At 47.7% G+C, this 17280-nt stretch overlaps 1 long non-coding RNA gene across 1 annotated transcript; it reads left to right on the top strand.

Annotated features, from left to right (window-relative positions):
* The first annotated feature begins 983 nt into the window (after positions 1-983).
* LOC144229131 (uncharacterized) lies at positions 984-12931 on the top strand. The gene is made up of 4 exons (XR_013334356.1): positions 984-1518; positions 1655-1755; positions 5629-5696; positions 12805-12931. It is a non-coding gene; the product is annotated as an uncharacterized LOC144229131 (long non-coding RNA).
* Positions 12932-17280: the final 4349 nt, after the last annotated feature.

Genomic DNA, 17280 nt, shown 5'->3' with positions numbered 1-17280 from the left:
CTGCCGCTCCAAGTAGAGACAGGGCTGGAATTATAAAGACCTCCCTGGTACACTCAGATGAATTCTGGGGTTCTGGGGCTTCAATGGGTATAGAATTGAATTATGTAGGAGGAAAAAGAATATGAAAGCCAGAGACCCTAGATTCTAACGCAGGCTTTGTCACTAGCTCTCTGGTGACCTTGGTCAAGCCACTTCACTGGACCTCAGTTTCCCCATTTGTAAAGTGAGGGCGTTAAATGAGTTCCAAAGGTTCATCTGATCCTGACCCTCTAAGTTACGTGATCCTCGCTAAGGTAAGCCCCTCAGGGCTCTGACCCGGACAGTCTCGGGTTTTGCAGGAGCCTNGGGTGGGTGGCTGGGGTGCTGGTTGTTTAAGCTACACGGTTGGTCCGGGGGAGGCGAAGCGAAGGGAAGGCTGGGAGCCGCGTTTTACAGGCCAGCAGGCTAGAGGCGATCTCCAGCCTCCCTCCCGGGTTTCAGACCCTGGAGAGGCAATGCAGCCAAAAGCCACGCACCAGCCCCGGCTGCCGAGGCTCGGACCCGGGACCACGGTCTCGATCCTTCCCCGGAACCGTGCACGAGCTTCGTGGGGAGTGGCTGCTGCTCTCTCCCCAGTACCTGCCGGCGGGGACCCCTCNTGTGTCCCCGACCCAGATCTCAGGCGCCCCCTCCCCCCTACTCCGTTCGGAGTCCCCGCGCGCGCGCCGCCCCCGCGCGGAGGTTGCCTGGACAGGGAGGGCGGGGAAGCGGGAGAACCGCATGCATTTCATTCATGATTTTCTCTTCACGGGAGCCCCGGGCCCGGGCTGCGCCTATTCGGCGACCGCCAGAGGGACCCCAGCGGGGCCGTGCGCACGGAACCCAGTGCGGGACGTACAGTCAGACAGATGGGGGTAGAGGAAAGCGAGACAAAGGGGTCAGTGCTGGGGGAGGGGGGGCGGGGGGAGTATGCATGGAGAGAGTGCTGTGGCGCTCCCCGATGTTGTCCGCACGATGCCAACATCTGCACAGAGTGGTTGCATACCCGGGCGCACACAGTGCCGGGTGCCCAGGACCTGCTCCGGGGCTCGGAGGAGGCACCTGCCTTCCCTCTTCCCTCTTCAGTCCCTAGGGATGCACCTCCCTCCACCAGGTCTCTCCCGCCTGACGCTCGCCGCGGGGCGCGCACCTGTCTTGGCTTTCTCGTGGGCACCGTGAGCCGGGACGCGCAAGGAGCTGCCCACGCACCCCACAATCCCACATTCCCCAGGCTGGCACCCTGCCGGCCGGAGGTTCCAGATGTTCCACCCGGATGGGGGCTTTTTGAGGCGTCAGGCTGCACCCAGAGCGGGGATCCTACGCTCCATTTTTACATGGGGAAACCGAGGCGCACCACCACACATCTGCTACCCTGGTTGCAGCCACCACCCTCTTTCGTCTGGATTTCTGCAATAGCCTCCTGACTGGCCTCCCTGCTTCCGAACCTTGGCCCCCTGCAGTTGATTCTCTACACAGCAGTCAGAGCCATCCTTTTAAAACGTAAGTCTACTTCACCGGAAATCCTACAGTGGATTCATTTCATCCAAGCGAAAGCTAAAACCCCTGTAACAGCCTGCAAGGCTTCTCAAGCGCTGGCTCCCTTTGAACTCTCTAACTTCACTTCCTTCCACTCCAGTCGCAACGGCCTTTTTAAATGCATCACCAACCAACATGGCACCCACTCTGGCCTCTGGACGTTTGCATGGCTGTTTTCTCTGCCTGGAAACTTCCCCTAAGGTAGTCACATGGCTTGATCCTTTACCTCTTTAATGTGTCTCCTCCAAGAGGCCTTCTGTGACCATCCTATTTTAAATTGCAGGCCCGCTCCCCCTATGTTCTCCATGGTAGTCATGACCTTTGTTGTGCGTTTCCTGCGGCTCACTGGTCCTTCATTGCCAGCTCTCACCTCTGTCCTTTGGCCTTCCAGTCGTCCAGGCTCCCCAAAATTCTATTCTCTAAACAAACTATGTTGTTTCCATGTCTATCCTTTGTTCGTGCTGTGCTTTCAGCCTGGAAAGCCATGCCCCTGTGTTTTACCTAGTTTGTAAGGTCCAGTTGAAACACCTCCTTCTCCATGGAGCCTTCACTCATAAACCCAAGGATACTCAGTACTCATTTCCTTTCTGTCTGCTGTGATAGCAGTTCCTGGTCTTTCCCCCCACCCCCACCCCCCAAGCACACTATAAACTCCTGGGAAAGGGCTGGGTCCCGTATCTCTCTCATCAGTACATATTTGTGGATCAAAGGCAGTGATTGAAAGGCCTAGATCTTGATAAGTCTCTTTTCCTGGGAGGGGCACAGAGAGGCTGGCTAGGTCGTCTTCTTATCCTTAAGTAGTTGCCTGTGCCTGAGGGGAAGGATCAAATGTCTGATAACCAGGCCTTGTCGTTGGTCTTAAGGAAGCAGGAGTAGACATGTCAGTTGCTGCTCAAGGACTTGCTCTCCCTCCCTGAGAGCTGTCCTTCAGCATAAGGCGGATTCTCCCTAATGGCGACAATGTAACAATAGCAGCGGCCATAAAACGATGGCTTAGTATGCCCTAGGCACCGTTTTGTGTATTTTCAGTGCACCGCTCTATTTAATCTTCATGGTAACTTTGGGAGGCAGGCATTTTGATACCCCCATTTTCAGAAGAGGAACCAGAAAGAGTAAGTGACTTAAGGTCATACAGTTGATACGTGAAGGGTGTGTGTTTCGAACTCAGATCTAGCTAATTCCCAAGCCCGAGTTCATAGAGCAGGGGTGCCTTAACAGGGAAGGCCTTGGGGGCCATTGGAGGAGGTGGGGGAGGAAAAGGGCTCCGAGAGCCTCTGCAAGATCAGCCCGGCCCAGATTCTTTTTGAACCTGGCTCAGGAGTCACAGAAGCAAGACACTCCAGCAGGGCCAGGACCTCACAGGTTTCTGTCAGTGGTGCTTGGGATGCCCTGGGTGGAGGCTACTTGTTGCCCTTCATAAAGACAACTCCAGAAGGCCAGTGCTGCTTTGCAGACCTTCATAGCTGGCTGCTCTGAGTTCCGAGCCCATCCCTAGCTGAAAGAGGTGATTAACAGTGTTCATCTCAAAGGGCTACAGTGAGGCACTGTGATGATATATATGATAATACACTTGCATGGTATATACCTACATGAATATACCTACGAATTAGGAGAGCCTCAAAAAATGATCTGTCTCCTTTGCTCCTTTTAGGGCCTTTCTATCACATAGGGATAGAGCTAAACTAGTCTTGTGCCCTTGTTTCTATCCTGTACATCCCCTTCCTATTGAAGAGTTTCAGATCCCCCGCTGTCCGGTGAGTGTTACCCTGGGGTGCAGTTAAGGAAGGAAAGTCTAACTTTTTTTTTCATTTTTTTTTTTTTTGAGAGAGAGAGCATGAATGAAAGTAGGGGAGGGACAGAGAGAGAGGGAGACACAGAATCCGAAGCAGGCTCCAGGCTCTGAGCTGTCAGCATAGAGCCTGACGCGGGGCTCGAACCCATGAGCTGTGAGATCATGACCTGAGCCATGACGCTTAACCAACTGAGCCACCCAGGCGCCCCAGTCTAACTTTTATTAAAGGCTTTCAAAACAAGATATTCCCATGTTATATCCCTGTATTCTCTCCTTCCATCTGCATGAGTACATTAGGAGGGAGGCATTGTTACTACCAATAGGGAAACTGAGACCCAGAGAGGTCCAGGGGCCTCCCCATGGTCACAGCACTCCCTAATTAATGGCAGGAGTGAGATTCTGGCCTATATCTGACTCAATGCCCTGAGCAGCACCTGTCTTTCTCTTAACCCCATCAGCGTGAAGAGTGAGCCCACCCATATCCTTTTTCTTCTCTGATGGAAAAGGAGAGTTCCTTGAGTCCCGTGATGTTGAAGTCGATGGGGGGTTGGGAGGATTTAGGCTTATTGGGTCACTTTGTATGACTCATTTACCCTTTCTGGAGGCAGGGAGGAAGAGAGGTTTAGGAAAGAGAAGGAGGAGAGAAAGATGGTCTGAGTAACCAGAGAATGTCTTGCTGGTGGCTTTTGATGGGCTCTTAGAGATTAGAGTCAATATTTCTTGCTTTTGGTCTCACTCGGAATTCACTCGACTGATAATGAAATGTTTTGCTTCGGTGAAAATGTTTCCCTATCCAGATTTTATTTATTTACTTACTTATTTATAACCCACCCCAATCCACAAAGGATTTGAGGTAGCTTACCACAGGAACAGAAACCATAAAACAATGTTAAAATATCAATAAGGATAGAGAATCAGGACCAAGGAAAATGTAAATACACTTTGAGAGACAGGATCAAGGCTTGGTAATTACCGCTGATTTTTATCGAGCTCTTACTGAGTGCAAAGGAATTTGTGTACATTGTTTTATTTAATCCCTAAAAGAGCTCCATCAGGTCAGTGCTACCATGATCTTCATTTTGAGGCATAGGGGACTGAGGGGGAGAGAGATTAATTCTGACGCCCAAAGCCCCATAGCCAGTGAGCAGTAGAGCCAATATTTGAATCTAGTTTGATTTGGGAACTCATACCCTTCACCACTGTCCTGCCCTGCCTCCCCAAGGGACAAAAGACCATAAATATGCAGACCACAAGGGCCTCTAGTGTACTGAAATTGAGCCCCAAAGCCCGTTCTGATTTTCTTGGATGTCAAAAAGAGAGGGAAAAAGTTAGCACATGGAACTCATGTCCTCACAGCGTTCAAGTCTTTGGTCAGGCATACTTCCTTGATGCGGTTCACCTTGACCTCTCTCCTTAATAGCGAAGCCTGATTCTTCCCCTTCAGCTGCCCCAATACCCCTTCACCTTTTCCTTCTATGATGGCACATTTCACCTCCTCACATATTGGGTAATTTGTAAGCCATATTGTATATTTGATATAACATAAGGTATCCTTAACATATTCTTTATTAACACCTTTATTTATGAATCTTATTTATTTTAATTTTAAATTAGAGAGCTTATCTGTTTAATATACTCACTGTTTCATTGTCCATCTTCCTCCACTGGAATACAAAGTCCACATGGGCACACATTGTTGACTGGAACACTTGATAGATCCCAAGGGTCACAGACAATGCCTGCTATATAGTAGGTGCTCGATAAATGTTTGCTGAACGCTTGAATGATTATTTCAGAGAGGAAAAAAGAGACCAGTATGTCTAAACTGGCAAAGTAGGTCATTTTTTTTTCTAGCTCATATTTTCTTTCCTTCCTTCCTCCTTTCTTTTCTTCTTTATTTTCCTCCTGTTCGTTTCCACAAAGAATTCAAGGTAGCTCTAGCACTAAGCTCTCAGAGCAAGTCTTCAGGAAACTTTTTTTGATGGTAGACTCTTAGGGACCCTGTGGCCAATGACCTTGGTATCATTGTTATAGCAAATGCATAAGTGGGATTCATGAAGCTGATTTTGATGAGGTCTCTCAACAAAAGCTGGGCATTATCCCACATCTAAATTGGTAAAGGTAATTCATTTAGGGGTCTGGGAATGGTTTCCAAGTAGCATTCCCCAGGGCTTGGGGTTTGGAGCAGATGCTGTGGGGATGGAGATGATGGGAAAATGAAAAGCGGAGCATTTGTGTGAAATAATTGACTTAAGAGAAGAGGACATCTTTGTGTTCCTCAGAACTCACCTCTGGAGTCGTATTTCCTGGCCGCAAGCCTGAAGAGTGAAAAGCCAAGGACATTAACAAGGTTTGTCAGAGGAGAAGCTGAGCTGAGACCAATTGCTAGGGTGGATGAGGGTTGGGGGTGTGATGTGATCTGGCTGTAGGAGCTGGCCTCAGATCTGGGCCAAGCCTCTGGGAGCCGCAGACACCAGCCTGTCAGCTCAAGGTGAAGGCCAAGGGCACCTGGCTGCCAATCTCAGGAAGAAACATCAGAAACACTTGTGTCAGGAGGTGTGGGAGCCAGAACTTTGTCTCTCTCTGGGATCCTACGAAGCAGATTCATTCACCAAATATTTTATGGAGGGCATTCTCTGAGCTGGCCACTATTCCAGAGGCTGGGTTCCTGTTAGAGAACATGACGGTCAGCTTCCTGGCTCTCATGGAGTGTATGTTCTAGTGCCTATGAACCAGGTTAAAATAATGAATAAAGGGGTAATTTCAGATAGTGGTGAGTGCAATGAAGGAAAGGAAAAGAGGGCGAGGTGATGGAGAGGGAAGGCAGAGGGAGAGCCACTTCTGACTGGGTGTTCAGGGAGGGCCACTCAGAAGCAGAGACTTGAGTCACAAGAAGGAGCTGACCATGCAGAGTAGGGGAAGGGCTTTCCAGGCAGAACTTCCTCTTGTCGGCACAGCAGGGAGGCCAGGGAGAGATGAGGTGGGAGAGGAGGCTGGGGAAGTTCGGGGTTCATTCTCATGTGCTGGGGAGCTATAAGAGGTTTCTGCTGGGCGGGGGGGGAATGATGGGACTTGACTTGAACCTGACATCCTAGAGAGCAGCAGCAGCAGAGAAGCACTGAGAATCCCGACCCTCTGCTCTCATGTCAAGTCCAGTGCTTCCCAGGATGGCTGCATCTCAGAATCNAAGCCCCCCCCCCTTCCCCAGCCCCCACAGTCTGACTCAGTAGGATGGGGCAGGGTTTGATCTTAAGAAAGTTCCCCAGAAGGTTCTGCTGATTGGCTGGAAACAACCAGCTAGTCAAGACCCCCCACTTCAGGAAAGAGTCTACTGAGCACAAGAAGGAGAAATGCCTTGTCCGAGGTCACACAGATGTTAATGGCTGATCAGTTTCCTTACCCCGGAGCAGTGATGGCCCCAGGTCTCTGGCAACAAGCCACAGAAGTGACTATTGGCTAACTTAGGCACAGGGGAATTTGTTGGAAGGTCATGGCAGAGCTTGTGGTTGGAAGGGAAGGCTGAAGGACCATGCTTGGAAAGGTGGGGTCAGGTCTGTAGGGTTGACACATCCCCACAGTCACATCCAGGTGTCGCCATAGAGATGCCTGAGCACCTAACGTGGTTTTCTTTCCTTCCTGCCACTCAAGACTCAAAGTCCTGGGAGAGTGAGAGTTTGATTGGCTGTGTTATGGTTGTAGACTCACCCACTAGCTAGAGGAGGGCACGCCTTGATTGACAGTCCCATCCAGACTTCTCCCAAGGGGAAACCAGGGGCCTGTTACCACAAAAGTCCCTTACATCTGGCACCTCAGAGGGTTGTAAAGATTACTCATCAGTGTCGTCATTACTATCATCATAGTAACACTCATGGATAGTGTGTCAGGTACTATTCAAAACATGTTACATACATTTGCTAATTTAACTCATACTTTAAGGCTATGACGCAGATACTTAAGTAGGTACTGAGCTAGGAGAGTGAAACACAGAGAAGGTATGTAGCAACGAGTGTCTACATTGTGCTTTTGTAAGTTCTGAAGGCCATTTGCACCTGTTGTCTAATTTGTTCCCCATAATCACTTGTAAGTAAGATCAGGCATGTTTACAGGTAGAGAAAGGGAGAGAGCACATGCTCTAGAGTACATGGCAGTGAAGGAGTCCTTGGATTCATTTATTCACTCGCTCATTCACCCATCCATTCCTTCATTCACCCCTCCATTCACTCATTCGTCCATCCGTTGGCTCGTTCTTTCATCAAACAGCAAGCGGCTCTCAGGGGTCAGGACCGTGCTAGGTTCTGGGAACTCATTGGTTAACAAGCTGAGGTATTTTTCTCTCCAGGAGTTCACCAGCTCCAGGGCAGGCCATTTGGGGCAGTGGCAAGAGAAGAGTCTAGAGCATGAGCAATGCCCGGCAGAAAACAAAACGGAGGGCGTTGTGTTGAGTTTGGATTTTGTCTTGAGGGTAGCGACGGAAGGATTTTAAGCTGGGAACTTGTGCTTATGAGGACAGCTCTGACTGCCAGTTTGAAGAATGGGCTGGAGAGACAAGAGTGGAGGTAGGGAGAGAGTTGCGGGGTGATTCGGGTGAAAAAGCATGGCTTCCTGGATTAGGATGTTGGCCCTGGAGATGGAAGGGAGTGAGCAGTTGACAGATCAAGAGTGGAATTGACAGGGTTTGCTGGTTGGCGGACGGTGGAGAGTGAGGGAAGGTTTTAGGATGAGGGCAGGGTTTCTGACTTGGAGAACTAGGTGAGGCAGGGCCCTCTATGGTGTGGGTGAAGGCTACCTGAGGAGCCATTTGGGTGTGGGACATGAGAGCTCAGTTTTAGACATGTGGTGCTTGAAGTTCTAGTAAGACAGGGACAGGGACGGATATCGACTTCTGTGGACCTTTTGCCGCCAGACCCTGTGACCTACCCAGAATGCCTTGCTAATTGAGCACCTCCATCTGTAAAGAACACTCAGAAACCCAGAGACTGCCAGATCCGCCTTGGAAATCCCCCACTCCGTCCCCTCCACATTTCAGATGAGAAAACAGACGCCAGAGAAAAGTTGTTCCTGGAAGGGGCTGGCCGAGCTCTACCCAGAGCACGGGGCTTCCCAGAAGGCCCCCTCCCTGCCATCCCACAGTCCTCCAGCCCAGAGGGCACACACCAAAAACTTGTGGCTCAATCCAGATTCTAGAAGGGCTCTGTTTGGCCTGCAACTAATTCAAACTAGTTGTCATCATTAAAACAACAACAACAAAACCAGAAGACCTGGCAACTTCAGGCTCCCATGCCTACATGGCAGTGACCAGTGTGCCCCCTGGAGCGGCGCACTTCCCGTTTGCCTCAGTTCCCAGTCTTAACCCTTCACTGAAGCCATGTACTATTTGCCATTTGCCAACAGGCTTCGCCTGTCATTTTTCTTAGAGGAAAGTCGCGTATTTTTTGCGGCATAACTAAAAGGTCTCTTATCTGTGCCCAGCTTGCTTCATTTCCCTGGCCTCCGAAAGCATTTGAGTTATGAGCCTACCCCTTCCCCTCTGTGAACCGCACGTCCCTCGTTTGTAAAGTGAGGCCTTCGAACATGAACATGACGATTCCAAGGCCCTCCAAGTCTGCAGTTCAGAAATGAGTTCTGCTATTGACAATACATAATTATTCTGCAGATGGTTTTTGAGGGATTGCTCACCCTTGACTCTTTTGTCCTTGAATTATGATTTATCTAAGCCCTTGGAAGAAAAATGCCTTTTGTTTTGGGAGTTTATCCTTCATCTTTTGATTTTGAAAAAAAAAAATGAGTGCTTCACACAATGCAGCATAGCTTCTGTTGCTAGGAAGAGAGCAGAACCAGAGGCTGCCTGGAGACAGGGCCAGCAGAAAACTCTTGTCTCCCTGCCCTGCCCTCCCCCCCTCCCCCTCCTCTATTCTCCCCTTCCATTTTCTCTCCTCCCCTTCTTTCCCCTTCCTTTTTCTTCCCTCCCCTATGCTCCNTTCATCTTTTGATTTTGAAAAAAAAAAATGAGTGCTTCACACAATGCAGCATAGCTTCTGTTGCTAGGAAGAGAGCAGAACCAGAGGCTGCCTGGAGACAGGGCCAGCAGAAAACTCTTGTCTCCCTGCCCTGCCCTCCCCCCCTCCCCCTCCTCTATTCTCCCCTTCCATTTTCTCTCCTCCCCTTCTTTCCCCTTCCTTTTTCTTCCCTTCCCTATGCTCTCCTCCCCTCTCCTTCCTCCCTTCTCCTTCCCTTCCCTTCCCACCTCCCCTTCTCCCTTCCCTTCCCCACCCTTTCTTTCCCCTCCCCACCCCTTTCTTCTCTTCCTTTCCTTTCCCTTCCCATCCTCCATTCCTCCCTCTCTTCTCTCTCTCTCTTATCTCTTTGAAGCAAAGATGTCAAAATCAATAATCTCTTCTAAAAAGATCAGTCTTATCGCCAACAGAGTTTAGGTTTCCCTGAATCCAGAGGGTTATTGCTAAAGACCACCCCCTCCCCAGTCAAACTATTAAATACTCAGTGAAATGAACTCTTGAGTTTTAATCCTGGCTCTGCCATTAGACAGTCATTTCACCTTGGGTAAGTAATTTATTTTCCTCTGGACTTCAGTTTCCCCATCTATAACATGGAAGATTGGAGGAAATGCTTGCATGCTTTCGTCCTTCCTTAGAGCACTAACATTGTAGGAGACTGCCAGAGATTTAGAGAATAAGGCAGCACCAGCAGGTCTCTGTGACTCTCCTTCAAGGTCAGCAAGACCCTGATGCCTCTTCATTTTGAAGCCATAATACTCAGCAGTTAGTTTTTGGCTTCCTCTCCTCTGGGTTTTTAGTGGGTGGTAAAGGAAGGATTTCTATCCACTCTTCTCAGTAGATGTAATGTGCCCCTGATATCTATCTTGCTAGGTAGTCTTAGCATCATTCCTTTGTTGTAGGACCTAAATATCTGTGATTATTTAATTCTTTCAAGTCCAGTGTCACCCTCAGACTCTGCAGGTCCCCAGCCAGGGAGATGATGGGGATGATTTAAGCAACACGTGCGCCCCCTGGTGACCGATATAAAAATTGCAGACAGGCTCAGCCCTTCAACAAATAAAATCCTGCCTGAATTTAAATCCTGCCTCTGCCTAATCCTCAAGGTAGGATTTTAAAAAAGGGCAGATATGTCCTATAAAGTAATATACAGCCTACAACTAGGGAAGTTACTGTTTCTGAAGGTTGTATGTTCACTCCCAGAGACAGCTTTTGCCCATTTGACGTGTCTGCCCTGTTGGGGGGGCACGTATGTTGAGTTCCACACTGCCATCCTCCAGTGGTGCCTGTTTCTCAGTGTGACAGTGTGGTCGGTTATTCCAGGACGTAATCAGCTCTCAGTTGTTGCAGGTGTAGAAACACATGTTGCAGGAGTCCTTCTTAGGACTTCTAGAAAAGGGTAGGGAGAAGGTTAGATTCACTTATTCAAATGATGAAATACTTACCGAGTACCTACTATGTATCAGAAACTTCCTAAGTGACAGGTGTACAAGTTGTGAACAAAACAAAGTCCTTTTCTTATGAGCTTCCATTATCTTGGGTGGGGGTGGGGGGAAACAAGCCCCAATACATCTTATCTAATCAAACATCCTCTGAGATTCACCAATTCCAAGTAATGGTAATCTGGTTTGGCAAAAATTTCTAACAGCCATTTGGCCAGGGATGCGGGCCCTAAGGAGATTTAGTATATCTGGTTGAAAGCAACTGAGGCCCCAGGGCATCACTCTGACAGACAGGAGCCCTACCCCTGGAAGTTATTCTGGGTCCTGAAAGTAGAATCTGAAGGAGGCTGGTTCAAGGTCTTCATTTCCAGGTATATGAGAAGAGGAGAGAGAGAGAGGAAGGTATACGGACATCAGGAGCTGCATAGATTCACAAATCAGCAGACCTGGAAGACCAGCTGAGAGATGCTCTCTTGTAATATTCCCATTTTAGAAACAGAGTAACTGAGATCCAGAGAGAAGTACCGTGGTTGAAATCACAATCCATGATCATTAGCACAGTGGAATTAAAAATTGAATTCATATGTGTTGATAAGGAGACCAATCATATTACAAATAAGGGTAAATAGTATGTTTCCAATTTCGATTAAAAATTGTATGTGGGTGGGGCTTCTGGGTGGCTCAGTCGGTTAAACTTCCAACTCTTGATCTCAGCTCAGGTCTTAATTTCAGGTCTTTTTAAAAAATCTTTAATTAATTAATTGATTATTTATTTTTGAGAGACAGAGAGAACATGAGAGCAAGTAGGAGGGGGGCAGAGAGAGATACAGAGAGAGAATCCCAAGCAGGCTCCGCACTGTCAGTGCAGAGCTCAACATAAAGCTTGAACCCATGAACTGTGAAATCCTGCCCTGAGCTGAAATCAAGAGTCAGACACTCAACCAACTGAGCCGCTCAGGCATCCCTTGATTTTAAGTCTTGATCTGAGGGTTGTGAGTTCAAGCCCTGCACTGGGCTCTGTGCTGGGTGTGAAGCCTACTTAAAAAAAAAGAAAAAAAATCGTATGCTATATTTTGGAGGTGAAGTTGCAAGGGTTTAAATTTTTTTGACACACATTGATGTACTTTAAAAATATTCTACAGTGAGAGTACATAATTATAAAATAAAAATAAACATTATTCAAAAGAACTTATATTTTCTTTTTCTTTTTTAAGTTTATTTATTTTTGTGGTGGGGGGGGAGGGACAGAGGGAGAGGGAATGAGAGGATCCCAAGCAGGTTCTGCTCTGTCAGTACAGAGCCTGATGCAGGGCTCGAACCCACAAACTGTGAGATCATGACCTGAGCCACTCAGGTGATTAATGGACTTAGCCACTCAGGTGCGCCAGAACTTGTATTTTCAACGATTCAAGGGAAACAAACCAAAACCAAAACCCAAATAGTAGTGGTGGAATATATATATATATATACATATATATGTATATATATATTTCTTTTTTCTTCTTTCCACGTTCATGATTCTTCTGCATTATATTTAATAACTGTTGTAGACATTGCTTGTCTTCCCAATACGCAGTTCTTCACTCATTCTGGGCGTACAGTAGGATTCCCTTCCTTGGGGCTTATTCTCCCTTGGCACTTGCATTTATTGTACTACTAATTCTGCCCAGTAGGTTGCGATCTGTGTGATCAATGGAAATGGCCAGAGGTTGCCTTAGGGCTACAGCATTTAACTTCCAGGACAAGTCTCTCCAGCATCAGTAAACTCTAAACCTTAGGTTGAGATGGAAGTACCTTAAGATGGAAGTTTCCTGGGGCGCCTGGGTGGCTCAGTCAGTTAAATATCTGACTTTGGCTCAGGTCATATCTCACGGTTCATGGGTTCAAACCCCCGCGTCGGGCTCTGTGCTGATGGCTAGCTCAGAGCCTGAAGCCTGTTTCAGATTCTGTATCTCCCTCTCTCTCTGACCCTCCCCTGCTCACACTGCCTCTCTCTCTCTCACAGAAATAAATAAGATGGAAGTTTCCTGCACTGCTGAGTGGGGTGGACCTGGAGGACAGCAGGTCTGAACGTGCTCAGACATGTTATGGACTTTGTATGAAAAGGAAATAAACTTGTTCTGTGTTACGTCGCTGAGATTCTGGTGGTGTTTGTTACCACAGCATTCCCTAGTCTATAACGACCAATACAGCAGCACATACCAATTTATATGGTAAAAAGAATCATTACCATTTTGTAAAATGTAATCAATTAAATGTACACTATTCAGAAATTTTTGTGTCAAATTTCACATTAAATTATATGTGTAGTGAATAACCATCCTCCATTTGATTTAAAATCAAGATCATTTTTGGTTCCCATTGAGGAATATTGATGTGTAATGACTAGTTAACCGAACTGCAGACTTGTACCATTGGGAGGGGTCTCAGGGTTTCATCTTGTACATCCTACAAGTTCATATAGAGGGATATCAATACCGTCCACTACAAATCAGTACAAATGAACTATTTGAACTAGTGGATTGCAAAACCTTAATAACCAGTCATACCAGGAGCGCTTTATGACAATCGAGACTTTGCAGTTACACTTCTGGGGTTTTGGTTAAGGAGGCCTTAGTACAGGACTCAGGCAATGGCATTTTGAGAAGCCTGCTGTGTGATATCAATCCCAGGTCTGGGAATCCCTAGTCAAGAGGGTGACTTCAAATTCCATTTGTGATTACTTCAATTTAAATTTCATTTAAGTTTTGTGCCCATGTTGAAATTGAAATCACCTTTGCAACCTCAGGTGAGGTTCTCCAGAAGTGGGGGATTCCTGTGCACATGATTCATGAAGCTGTGCGCTCCGGAGGAACCCATAAGGGAACAAGGCAAGTCAGACAGGGAAGAAGAAGACTGCCCCAGAATATGTCAGCAGAGGCCCGCCTCAGCATCATCTTGCAGGGAGCTCTGGTATGCAGATGGCACCATACACTGGTCCCAGCTGGAGCCAAGGAATCTTGGCTTCTATACACCCCCAATGATGGGCAGTCATCGGTCACAGGCAGCCTGGACTGGGGGTAATGTAAACTATGAGGTGGATCCAGTCAGCCAAGGATAACTCGCTGGTGGGGTAGCAAATGTGAACCTTTAGCAAGAACTGAGTTGGCAGCTGGGGGTAAGTGTAGCAAACTGGGAAAGGGATCTCAGGGGCGCCTATGTCTGCTTTGGTTCAACTCTAACACCACTTAGGTGCACTTGCTTCACTTCACCTTATCTCAGCTTCTCCAGGACTCTAGATAGCCACAAGTCGTAGTGAAAGTTGCAGGTCTGTGGCTGGTCCCAAAGCTGCAAAAATACTTATCACCTCCTTTCTGTACCACCCATTACAGATTCTCTTCACCTCTTGTTGGATATCCTTTTTTTTTTTTTTTTAACTTTATTTATTTATTTTGAGTGGGGGAAGGGCAGAGAGAGAAGGGGATAGAAAATCCCAGGCAGGATTCTCCGTGAAGCTCCGTGCTCAGCATGGAGCCCAACATGGGGCTTAATCCCACTACCGTGAGACCATGACCTGAGCCAAAGTCAAGAGTCAGCTGCTTAACCGACTGAGCCACCCAGGTGTCCCTCTTCTAGCATTTCTGTTGGTCTAGGTGGCTTGACTGGTGGAGTAACCTAGACACTCTGGGTCTGAACCTCTTTTTATCATGTTCTTACTAGGTCATGGTTACTACCTTTTGCCCATTTACAGTTAAACTTGGCATAGGAGTAAGAAGGGACACCCCAATGGCAAACATATTCCTTTCTACCCCCACTATGGTAGCAACCCTACCCCCTCATGTAAAGACCAATTACTCCTGGGAATATGGTGGTGTGTTTCTTTGGCTGCTGGTGTACCGGCACAGAGAATTCAAAGTGTCGAGGAGGCAGCCATAATTTTAAGTTCAATGAGACTCTTATTTGGTTCCCTGGTGTAAGCATGCTCCCTCTGGGGACCTCTAGATTCCCAGAGTCCGGGATATGGGAAGCACCGATTCCTTAAGTGGGTCTCTGGGAGTAAAGGTAAGTGGGGCCACTCTCACTTCGATTTCCTCGTTCCTGGACCCAAGTATGCTACCCACGGAGGACATTCCACCTACAGAGGCCATTGGTTTGAGAATACCTGGCTCTTCAGCTGCAACTTTAAGAGGCCAACTCACCACTATCATGTTGGCCCCTTTGGGATGATGTGGTATATAAGAGCAGTGGATTCCACATGCCCCCTGCTTTTTTCTTTGGCCGTTGATAGGGTTCCTTGGTCCAAAGCAATGTTATCTGTATTTTCTTGTTAGTCAATGAGATACTCTGCAGGGATGGACTGGAGCGAGGTCAGGGGTGCCTAGGATGCAATCTTTAGGATATCACTCCCTCTTTTGTACTCCACATGCTTCACTTGCCTCACCTTGGTCCTGGCCTTGACTCTGAGCCCTGGGATATCGGCCCTGGTGGAGGCCCTGGAGGCAGGAATGGCAAACTGAAATATGAGAATATGTGTCAATCCTAGTCAGGATGAATTGCTGCCAGTTCCAGGATGGAAGCTTCCAATCATAGCCCACATGTCAATAGGTTGCTTGTTGGCCTCCTTGAGGGGCAGGAGTTTTAGAGTTTCGGTCTTCATTGCTGATGGATTGGACGTCAGAAGCAGCAGTGGCCAGATCGGCCTTGGTGAGAGGGATATGGTGCTGCCGGGCACAGGCATAACCTGCACCTCTGTCATCATGGCTGGTCCACTCATATCCCACTTCACCAACACTAAGGTGGGCAAGGACAGACGCTGGCCAACATCTAATGGAGCCTGTCTGCTTGCTTATTTCACACATCTTCTGCAGTGGGTGCCCTCTGGTGGGCTTTAACGTGTGAGACAAAGCATACAGTTCAGTGGCTCTTAGTATATTCACAGAGTTGGGCACAAACATCACCACAATCCAATTTAAAAATTTTTCTTTTAATGTTTTTATTTTTGAGAGGGAGAGAGAGACAGAGTGTGAGTGGGGGAAGGGCAGAGAGAGACACACGCACACAGAATCTGAAACAGGCTCCAGGCTCTGAACTGTCCTCACAGAGCCACACAGAGTCCCGATGCCGGGCTCCAACCCACGAACCGCGAGATCATGACCTGAGTCAAAATCAGACGCTTAACCGACTGAGCCCCCCAGGCGCCCCACCACAATCCGATTTTAGAACATTTCATTGTCCCAGAAAGAAACTCTGTATCCTTTAGCAATTAGTTATTCCCCATTCCTGCCCCTCTCCCCCTTCCCTTCACCCCGCCCCCAGGCAGCCACTCATCTCTTTCTGTCTCTATGGATTTCTCTCTTCTGGGTGTTTCACATAAATGGAATCATATAATATGTGGTCTCTTATGTCTGATTTCTTTCACTGAATGTAATAGTTTCAAGATCCATCCACGTCATAGCATGTTTATTACCTCCTTATTTTTGTTGCCAAATGCTAGGCCATTTTATGGACGTACATTTTGTTAATCCACACATCAAGTGATGAATGTTTAGGTTGTTTCCACCTTTTCGCTATTAAGAGTAAGGCTGCGGTGAATGTTTATGCACGTTTTTGAGTCGACATATATTTTCACTTCTTTTGGGTATATACCTAAGAGTGGACTTGCTGGGTCAGACGGTAATGCTGTTTAGTATTTGGAGGAACTGCTAAACTTTCCCCCGGCGGCTACACCAGCTTACATTCCCTCCAGCAATGCACGAGTGTTCCTCGTTTCTGCCTCAGATACCTCCACTACCAGGGGATCTGTGGGCCATACGGCCCAAGTGCCAGGGTTACACATAGTGCAGATTGAAATTGCTACAGAGTGCTTTCTGGCTTTAGGTTACCCTCAAAACTGGCATCCTTTCCCATCACGGTGGGTCAGAGCAGTATCCCCGGGGTGAAATGTGCTGCTTCCAAAACCCAAAGACGCTTAGCAAGCCTTGCACTTCTTTCTTGGGGGCAGGAGGTGTAAGGTACAATATTTTGTCTTTGACTTTGATGGGGGGTGTCCCAGCATGCCTAAAACCACCAAACCCTGAAAACATCATAGATAAGGCAGGCGGGGCCTTGAGTTTTTATATATTTATCTCCTAGATATCCAGAGTACTTGTCACTTCTTGATCAGCAGGTCAAATTAATATGATGGCATCAATATAATGGGCCGATACGGTTATTTTCTGGAATGCCCGGATGGCTCATGTCTCTTCCGAATATTTTGCGACAGAGAGCATAAGTGTTGTATATACTCTTGTGCATCCTCCCTGGAACAAATTTCTTCCGACTCTTCCTGATGGGTATTAAAAAGAATGCTTTTGCCAGGTCAAAAGCAATACCATATACCAGAGGCCAGGTGACTGTGTTCTGGTAAAGAGAACAAATATAGCACGGCATCTGCCCTTGGCACCTCTACTTGGTAGATGTCAGTAGTCCATTGTCATCTACCATGTTCATCTCCTTTGTACAG

This window comes from Crocuta crocuta, unplaced genomic scaffold (genome assembly GCF_008692635.1).
Source record: "Crocuta crocuta isolate KB4526 unplaced genomic scaffold, BGI_CrCroc_1.0 scaffold233, whole genome shotgun sequence".
Classification (NCBI taxonomy): Eukaryota; Metazoa; Chordata; class Mammalia; order Carnivora; family Hyaenidae; genus Crocuta; species Crocuta crocuta.
The sequence above is the reverse complement of the archived record's forward strand: the minus strand, read 5'-3'. Positions and strand labels throughout refer to the sequence as shown.